The following is a 10635-nucleotide window of genomic DNA, read 5'->3' on the forward strand; positions in this document are numbered from 1 at the left end:
TCAGTGACATGTTAATCTCGGATTATGTTCATATCAAGTTCAATGATGGGGTCGCCACGGATCACTGAACAGATAGTGAATCATCCATACAAAATTGTGTGGTCCCTGACTCAAGTTTCGCTTGAGATTCGCGAGTTCCACATCATTCTCTACTTATACTCTCAAATTGACGTGTCGGTTAACCACACGAGCTCCATCAACAAGTTATAAATAGAATGTGAAACTTTTATGGATAACAAAAGATTCACTTTAAAGAGATTGTGAATTAACCATGAAAAATTGCATGGTCCCCGACTCAAGTTACACTTGAGATTCGCGAGTCCCATATTATTCTCAACTACACTCTAGATTGATGTGTTGGTTAACCACATGAGCTCCACCAACAGAATATAAAGAGAATATGCAATTTTTCGTGGATAATATAAGATTCACATTCTATTAATAAAACGGGATTTTGTTTTATACTTGTATTTAGAACACTTTTAGATTGACCATTATCACTATCAAACCCTTTCGGTAACTCCATTCTCAAAATGAAATAGGGCGGTGAAGGTGGTAAGCATGAAGCATATTTAAAACTGACCTCATTAGGAATCATAGAGACATTCTTAAACCCCTACATCAGATGGGTGAGCCTAGTCATGGTAAGATTGGAAATGTCAATATTTAAAACATATGAGGACGCATGTTGTAACTTTGTTATACATATAATAGACACAATTCTAATATATATATATATAAGGGGTAAATTTAAAACTCTTAAAAATTTAGTTGTCTATTATTAATTCTAATTAATTGCGAGCACGCAATGTAATAATTAATAATTCATGAGGGGTTAATATTCAAATCTATAAATCTCTATTATAAAAAATATTAAATATTTAAATTCACTATTTAATTAATAAATAAATATTCAAATTTAAATAATCATATTCAAATAATATTTATCAATTTTCCAAAATTAAAACAATTTAAATTTGGTATTTATCCATATTTAACAAACCTTCAATTTTGAAAAATGAAAAATTAGGAAACCCTAATCCGACAAACGCATGTCGTGAGCAGCAAGCTCTCACGTCATGAGCTGCGATTAAAGGTTTTAACAGTTACAAATTCAATCATTCTTCTTTCATTCAATTTCAAACAAGCATTTACAAAAAATATGGATCTAGGGTGAATGTAATCATGAACCAATAGCTCTGATACCACTGTTAGGGTTTTCTACGCATCAAATACACTCTAAACTAGGTAGCAGAAAAATCAAAACTATGATAAACCTTAGTGTACATGCAACCTATGGATCTATGGTTTCATGCTAATTACATCTACCCTAGAAAACGAAAATACAAAGAAGAAAAACATACCTCTTATGTAGCCCTTGATCTCCATGTTTAAGATCTTGTCCTCCATGAAGTTACTTGGATGAGAGGACACAAACCAGAATCCCTATCACACCTATTGACACCAAAGAGTGGAATGAAAATAACTAGGAGAAGAGCCAATTTCACAAACCCTAAGAGGGTTAGAAATCTTCCCTAAGAAGAGGAGGAAGAAGAGTCGAAACTTCATTCCAAGCATGAGCAAGGAAGAATGAATCCCTAAGTCTCTATTTATAGCCTTGGATACCTTCCAGGGTTTTATCCTCAAGCCCATGTGGGATGGATAACTGTAAGAACGAAATTCCCTTTATCTTAAGGGGATTTTCGTCCACCACCCTTCTTCTTAGGGTTCTGGAATACTGCTGATCAACCAACTATTGACTAATTGAATATTCAACCCTTTGATTAATTGAACTGTTAATTAATTCCCAAAATATATTTCCAATTAATTTCTAATTAGTTATTAACCATAATAAACCAATCTCTCCTTTATTTATTCTACTCAATTTGGGTCTTGAGGGCAACCCAAAAGGACCATGTTATTATTATAAATATTACCAATAGTTAATGACCTTGGACACTTTTTCCAACAAGGTTGACCAGGAAGGATGTCACTTTTCGCTGGTGGTTTGAGCAACAAGTGGCTTTTAAGTCCCTACGATATAAGTTATGTGAGGTGACGGTTCTAGCACTCCCTAAGGGAGTTGATGTTTTTGTGGTATATTATGACGCATCTATTTTGGGCTTGGGTTCCTTTTTGATGCAAATGGCGCATGTGATAGCATACGCTTCGAGGAAATTAAATCCACATGAGGTGAATTATCCTATTCACAAGAGATTGAGGTAGTTCCTGGATCATCCATATCTGAATATGAGGCAATGCAGGTGGCTTGATGTGGTTAAGGATTACGACTGCGACATCTTATATCACACCGGGAAGGCCAATGTGGTGGCTGATGCTTTGAGCCGCAAGACGGTTGGTACCCCCACTCGAGACCTATGTTTGAGGATGACAATCACTTCACCACTTTTGGATATGATCAGAGGGGCTTATATTGATGGATTCAAGAAGAACTGGAAGAAGGAGAAGATTAGGGGTTAGATTGATAGATTCATCACCGAAAGTCGGGGGCTATTCACCCAATTTGGGCGAGTTTGGATTCCATTTTATTGGGGAGTCCATCATACAATATTAGTGGAGGAACATAAGTCTAGGTTTTGTATTCATCTTGGAGCCACTAAGATGTATCAAGACTTGAGACTCAGTTATTGGTGGCCCTTCATGAAGAAGGAGATTGCATGGTTTGTTCAGAGGTGCTTGACCTGTCAGAATGTCAAGATTGGGCATCAGAGACCACACGATAATTTGCAGCCTTTGGAGGTCCCCGTGTGGAAATAGGAGCAGATTACCATGGAATTTATTACCAAGTTACCAAGTACGGCCAATGGACTTAATGTTATTTGGGTTATCGTGGATCGTTTAACCAAGAGTATCCATTTCCTTTCTATTCGGGAGAGCTCGTCGGCCGATAAATTAGCTAACATTTATATTTGATACATAGTAGCTCGTCACAGGGTGCTTGTTTCTATAGTCTCAGATCAGGATGTTATGTTTACTTCCATGTTTTGGAAGAGGTTTCATGAGGATTTGGGTACCAGGATGCACTTTAGTACTGCTTATCATCCGCAGATAGATAGCCAGAGTGAGAGGAGGATTCAGACTCTCGAGGATATGTTGGGGGCCTGTTGATGGGTTTTGATACATAAAATAGAGAGTTTTTCATAAAAACTGGCAACGAAAGCTTTAAAAATTTATAACAACTTTCTAGTATATATCAAAACCAAACCATCAAGGATCATTTTAAATAGGTTAGGATGATATTGAAACAACCATAGGGTGTTTTATAATGACAACCTTTGAAGCCTTTGGACCCTCTTGGATTTGGGGTGTTGAAGTAGATGGCAAGAACAAGAAGCTTGATCTTCTCTACAAGTAATCCACCAACAAGATTTAGGTACCCAAAATGCTAGTTTTCTTCTTATATTACTTTGTTCTTCAAGCCTTTAAGTGCTTAAACAATTAAGCACTAAAGGAAGACACAAAGTAAGCACTAAATCTTCACACTTCAACTTCAAAAAGAAGAGAAGAAGAGTAGCCCAAGAAGCTACGAATTTTGTGCAATAAAGAGAGGAAAAAGAGGTTGAACAACTAGCTTATTTCTCATGCATAAAGCACCCTTATATAATTCCATGCAAGGTAAGGTCAAACCATTAAAATACTATAAAGTATTATAAAGCATAAAGTTAAGGGAGACAAAGCATGGAGACCAACATAGGGAAGCTACACAAGTAATCTCCCATGCCATAGTGATTTTGGCCATGGAGAGAGGATGAGACAAAATTTGTCATCTAGCCTTTTTAACCATGGTAGAGTAACTCACTAATTTAATCATGGTTAACCAAAGTGTCCAAGACTTTGTACATGACATATTATATCATACCATATGATATAATGACTAGTTTGTTGTTTCTTTTATTATTGTTTTCATAAAATAAAAATTATTCTCTAATTAAATACATGAGTTGAATTTATTTACTAATATCAAATACTTAATAAATATTCAATAAGTACCAGTTTGATTAAGGTGTGACCCTATTGGATCATATGTCATTAGCAATATCACTCAATAATGATTCTGAGGCATATAGATCCAACAGTCTCTCACTTGCATAAGATTCATTAATGACTGACATAGGCAGTAGCTAGCGTCTAGCAATGGGCTATTGCCCCTAACAACACACGAAGGGGTGCCATCAATCAACATCCAATTCCAGGAGCTCACAAGCTACAACTAAAGTATAAGGTAAGTGTATCAGTATTCTATTTGTTACAGACATCATGTTGGATATGAGACATGGAACATAATCATTCTTATTTGACATCCAACTTTAAGTAAGGCGTGTTAGCTGTCTAACTTTCAACACATAAGAGGAACAGATCCCTTCTTAACTACATACACACTCTCATATAGTTCATGCTATACCCAACGAAAGCCTTTATGACTACGCAGTTATGAACAACGTTTAACCATGTCAAAGTGTTACAATCTCCATACTTGAGTTCTCCAAATTTTATCTCAGGTCGAAAGAAATAAAGATATTTACCCGTGTTTAAGATTCACTTATGATAACGATCCATGAAGTGACTCTTGATGCAGGTCATATCCAATAGTTGTTCTCTAACAAGTATATATGAATTTGGATGCAACAATTTGCTATTTCACCACTTGAAATCAAACAATCTGATTCATATTAGTCTTAACTCACAGTTCCTCCCATAACAGTGACTGACTATGGACAATTTTGAATAATTACATTATTCAAGGATTAAGTAAGATGATAACATTGAATACAATAATATTTAACACAAAAGAGATATCTCATATATCAAAAGAGATTACATAACATTGCTATACAGTTTCGAACATCCAAATATTAGTAAAGTACAAATTTAAATCCAATCACTAGCTAATCGGAGACTGATTCATTTTGCATGACTCTCAAACTTGCTTTGAGAAAGAGGCTTCATGAATGGATCTACTATATTATCATTTTTATGAACCTTCTCATTGCGTATATTTCCCAATTTTAATTCCTGGCGAATGAAATTGAATTTTCGTTGAATGTGTCAAGTCTTATTGGTAACCATTGGGTCTCTTGTGATAGCGATATCACTGTGAGAACAAGATCGAAGAGCATGGACAAGGTTTGAAAAATCAAACCTTGAGTGAATGCTTAAGATCAATGTCTGCTTGCTAATGAATGTTCAAGTCGAGTCTGGAAAGACCAGTCAAGTCTTAGATATTGTATTCAGCAAATGATCAAGTCATTTAATAAGCAATGAGAATAACTGATCAAAGTAAAGATAATAAATGGAGAACAAGAAGAATGTTTGAAGTAAACTATTAAGGAGAATAACAAAAGTGAGTGAAAGATCTGATGTTGACTTGTATTGAATGCTCCTATATATAGGAGTGAAAGTTACAGCGAGTTAACCCAAGTGTTTACATAGGACCGGACAAAAGAGATCAGTCTGACATTCTGATTGTCCAAATACAACTATAGACTAAATCCTATGAAACGTTACATTAAATACAAGACAAAAGTAATTAATGCACAAAAGACAAAACATTGATGTTCCGGATCAGCATGCATTCCGGACATGAGGGTCAGCTCCGGAATGCCTTCATTCTTCTCATCTTCTTCTTACTTGGTCCGGACAGGTTCCAGACCACTCTTCACTTCGGAATACACACACTTCGGAATAGGGGCTTAGGATTGCTAGAGGTTCACTTTCAGGTTCCAACAATCTCCCCCTAAGTGAACTTAGCAATCCAGCAAGCTTAGTTCATTTCTTCCTTGATGAAGGTGTAGGCTGTGAACAACCATTCTCGCACCGCAATGTACCACGCCAATTGACTTACAAACTTTGCCTTGACCTTTTCCGTAGCATCAGACTTGGATGCCCGGGATATGAACTTTTTCAGAGCTTTGGTCGGAACTAGGTGTTTGTCAAGGACTCAGAAGAAGTCCTTCTTGTGGTGTAGACAAACCCTAGAAACGGTTCTTCAATCGGACCATCTGCAAGAATTTTAGATTCCGGAAGAATGAAGTCGATTTTGGCAACAAGTTGTTCTGTTCCATAAAGGTGTGCAAGCTTGTAGTCACAGCGGCAGAACTCAACAACATAATCTTTTAGAAAGCTGAGAGTTGCATGATAAGCACCCATACTGATGTCATCCTTTTGATTTTCTCTGAAGTAAGCAGCTAAGGTGAGGATGTCGTTCGGATTCATTGAAGGAAAATCCGCATCAGTAACGGTCCGGGGAGTTGGCTTGTTTCGGAGGAGGTGGAAATGAAATAAGGGACAGTTCAGCTCAAATTTCACCAATATTTTCTTCTGAAGCCTTGAACTTTGGTGATCCTCTTCCTTGTCCATACTTCCTTTAAGGGTTGAGCGTTCTTAGCATAGAAGGTCTTGAGCCTTTCTCGCTCTGTCCGAATGATTACTTCCGGATCGTCTGATGGATGAAGAGGGGCAAATTTGGTGTAGAATTTGCTGTAAGGAGAGAGAGGAAGATCCAGCTGGTCGGAGTCATTGGTGGGAAGTTCGTAGTAGAGGCACGGAACAATTTTTCTGAGCCTGAAGAATGCCTTCACGGCAAAGAGGGGAAATGCCACGCATCGGATCAGGATTGACTTTTAGGGCCTGGATCCGGATGCTGTCCTCTAATGCCTGATTAATTTCCTCCTGAGACCATCCATGTTTGTGCTTGAGAGGAGGTCTGGAGTGAAGGATTTGTTGTTCGGAAGTCATTGGTTTCTTCCCTTTGTCTCTTTGGAGTGAATCTATAACCACCTTCATATTCTCATCAATCGTGAATTCCGGAGAGGGAGTTGGAAGAGGTTCTTCTGGAATTTCATCAGGGGTCCGGAGGGGAGAGCCCTAGTCGATTGGAGCGATTTTTGGTTCCGGAATGGGAGGTTGAACTGAAGGAGTGGCTCGGAAGGCTTGAGCGGTCAAGAATGATTTTGCCTTAGCCATTTTAACAGCCATTTGAAAAGCGTCCGGAAGAGAGGATGGCCAAGAGACTGCGAACCAAATTCTCTTTTGTTCTTCAGTCATTTCCTTCGGAATGGTCAACTTTGGAGCTTGAAGACCAAGAACTCCTTTGGGAGTTTCATCCGGAACATATGCATCTTCATCTTCACTTCCTTCTCCTTCAGTGATCTCTAGAGTTCCGGAGACGATTTGAATGTCTTCTTCTTCGGAATCCAGATCTTCATCCCGGAGTACAAATTCCGAGGCAGGTTTCCATTGTCTACTTGGGCCTTCTCCGCCTCTTGCATCGGTGAATTTCGGAACCGGTGCAAGCAGCAAAGTTTCCTTGAGATCATCGAATTTGGAGAAGACTTTCTGAAGGCCTGTGGAGAGTTGAAGAGTGAGAGTATCGTAGGCTTCGGCCGAGGGGGCTTGATCAGAGAGGTGCTTGAACATGTTGATGAGGATGGCAATCTTCTCATCAAACTTCTGGTTCGGAACATCAACAATATTCCAAGTTGAGCGAAGAAGTTTGATAAGGACTTGTTGGATGATCATGTTCATTTCATCCTTTTTTCCGGATCTCCTTCTCCAGCCTTTGAATCTGTTTCTCATGACGAATGTGGGTCTGCTTGATTAGGTCATTGGTAGCAGACACCAGATCATCATGGACCTTGAGCATAGAAGTGATGGTGTTAAGATAATTATCCACCAAAGCGTCGTACTTGGAGTCAACCTCCTCTATTATGTGCTTGAGCCGGATGGAGATCAACTGATCAAGTTGGGCTTCTCTTTCAGCAACAGATGGTCCGGACTGCTGGGATAGTGACTAGAGAATGGCATCAAGTTTGGAATCAAGTCCGGAGACTTTTTGATCCAATTTGGTGTTAAGCTCTGTTACGGATGTCTCCACAGATGACACTTTCTTCATGGTGTCAGAGACATTGGTTCGGATCTCGAGAAGAGCAAAGGGGTCAACATAGTCACCAGCTGATGATGCCGAATCGGAAGCTGAGTGTTGCAGAGGAGGTTGATGTAAGAAAGGATTTGTAGAGGGACCCGGTTTGGTTGCATCATCATATTCTTAAAGTTTGGAGTTTGAACCACCGTCCGGAGTGGTAGAAGATGAGGATCCGAAGTCATAAGCAGACTTGGATACGGATGCCTTGGATTGGTAGTGAACTGAAGTCATGAGATGTGCGTCCGGAATGGTTTTTGCCTCTTCAGCCAGCATGATTTCTTCAGAGATCTCTTCTTCCGGATCGGTATGGAAGATGCTTTGATGAGTTGTGATGGGAGGCAGTTCCGAAGTGAGCTCATTTATAGCATCGGCGTCAGTGGGAGGAACTTAGGGCAAGTTGCTTTGGATGGCCCTGTTCCTCATGGAGATAAGAGTGGACTCCACTTGAGCTCTGGAGAGATCCGGACGTTTAGATGCAGCCCTGTTGACAAAATCTTCCCATTGTGGATCGTTAACACCTGCTCGTCCTGTACGCCTTCCGGGTATCAGACCAATTGAGGCTTTCGGAGGAGGAGGGACTACTCCAACTCCGGAAAGCTTAGGGTCCGGAACAGTGGTTCCGGAGTGTGTGCGTGTAGAAGAAATAATGGGATCATGAAAGGTGACTCGTGGGTGTGTTCCAGGGGGCTGCAAGGAACTATGATCAACACCGGCATCACCTTTTTGGGAAGGTGAGGGTGGATTATGTGGAGACTCCCCGTGAGTCTGTGCATGTGGTTTTGAAACATCGAGGGGTACCTCGGATGAGTGGATAGGTGGGGTGTGCGGACGGCCAGAATCAGCCGGAATGTCATGGGTGCTCTCCTGTTGAGAGGGAGCACTGACTTTGGCTTTCTTTTTGGTTTTGGGCTTTGTGGCAGAAGCATTTCCAGCTTCAAGCGTTCTGCAGCTCATAATCATATACCGGTTTCTTAATCTTAGGTCCGGACGTAGTAGGTTTGGCCTCTTCCGAGATGGGCTCAACAGAGACAGAGGCAGGTTGTGTTGGGTCGAACACAACCGAAGTCTCTATATGTTGTTTCAAATAAGGGGACTCAGAAGGAATGAGGGCCAACATGTGGTCCGGAAGTCGTCTGACCGGACCAAAAGAGGATTGGTCCGGAACCCTATAAGCATTTACAAGTTTAAAAGTGACACATACCTCCGGAGGGATGGTGTTAACCGGAAGTGGTTTGGAAAGCTCCTTGAATACTTGTTGGAGCGTTAGTGCATCAGTATAGTCCATAGTCCGGACACAACAGTCTCGCATCTGGAGTAGTGCATCAGCAGCATTCTCGCGTCCGGAGTAGATGCTGAAGATGACATTGAGCCAGTCCTTGCTTAGGGTGTCCGTTCCTCCATGCTTTCCGGACAGCCCTCTGAGGATGAGATGCATTAGTACAATCCATAGTCCGGACACAACAGTCTTCTTGAAATCTTTGGCTTTGTAATCCTGAGAATACCCGATATAGTTGAGAAACGTCTGAAACTCTTCAGTCGTTGGTTCAACGACTTTGAAACCCCTTGGGTTTGCTTTGACACCAATCGCCTTGAGAAAGGTCGATTTGTAGACGGGAACGATTCTGTCACTGATAATTGGAGTTTCTAGAGCACCATCGACGAATCTGATACTGGTGAAAGCACGATGGAGGTGATGAAGTGGTAGTGGAGGTTCAGGTACTTTGGTGAGGGGAATGGCGATGGGGTGATTTGCTATGAACTCGATCATCACTCTAATCGATTCATCGTAATCCAGTGGGTTTAGGGAAAACAACTGGGTAGTGTCTCTCAGAAAGGGTTCTTGATCAGCAGAAGAGGAGGAACCTTTTGATCCTTTGGAAGTTTTCTTCTTGGCAATCGACTTCTTTGGATGGGAGCAGATTGTGAGGGTTCTTGAGAAGACGCCATTGTTGCAGGTGATGAGTTCTTGAAGAACACGAAGAACAGTTGAGAGAATTTGGGAGTTGAGGGTTTAGAGAGTGTAAAGAGGTAAAAGAGGGATTAGAAAGGTATTTATAGGTAAGGTGTTGGGTCGGTTCGGTGAAAGTAATGATGACGATCCGAATGAGAAAATGGGTCGCATTTAATGACAGACGAATTTTAGGATGTTTATTTGACTTGGGAGGTGAAAGGTAAAGTGGTTTGTGGCTAAAAATGGAAGACTCAACCGGCGATTCGATGGCTATTTTCATGGGGGCGTGCAATCGTGTCACGCAAATCGAGGAGGATTGGATAAGGACCATTGAGAAAAACGTTTCACCTTATTGTCTTTTGGTATTCCGGATGAGTTGTTCCAGACGGAGTATGATCCGGAGGGTAAAGAATTGTGTTCCGGAACATACTTGTTTTGAAAAGAGGTCCGGAAGGTGAAGATGATCCGGAGTGAGTTTTGATTCCGGAGCTAAGATTCAGTTCGTTTGGAAATTCCGGACCAGAAACTCAGTTTGTTTGAAGAATTCCGGAAAGGTGATTTTAAAGAAATTCAGGAGTGAATTTTGAAAATGGTTTCGAAACATGATTGTGACAGCCTTCCGGAGTGAAGGTTAAGGTTTCCGGAGCAAAAGTTGTAAAACATTCCTGGTTGAAATATGAGAAACCTTCCGGAGCAAGTTTGAAATTCCAGAGCACATTTGAAGTTCCTGAGCAATTTTTGA

This window comes from Lactuca virosa, chromosome 4, assembly GCF_052849685.1.
Source record: "Lactuca virosa cultivar CGN04683 chromosome 4, Lactuca_virosa_CGN04683_v6, whole genome shotgun sequence".
NCBI lineage: Eukaryota > Viridiplantae > Streptophyta > Magnoliopsida > Asterales > Asteraceae > Lactuca > Lactuca virosa.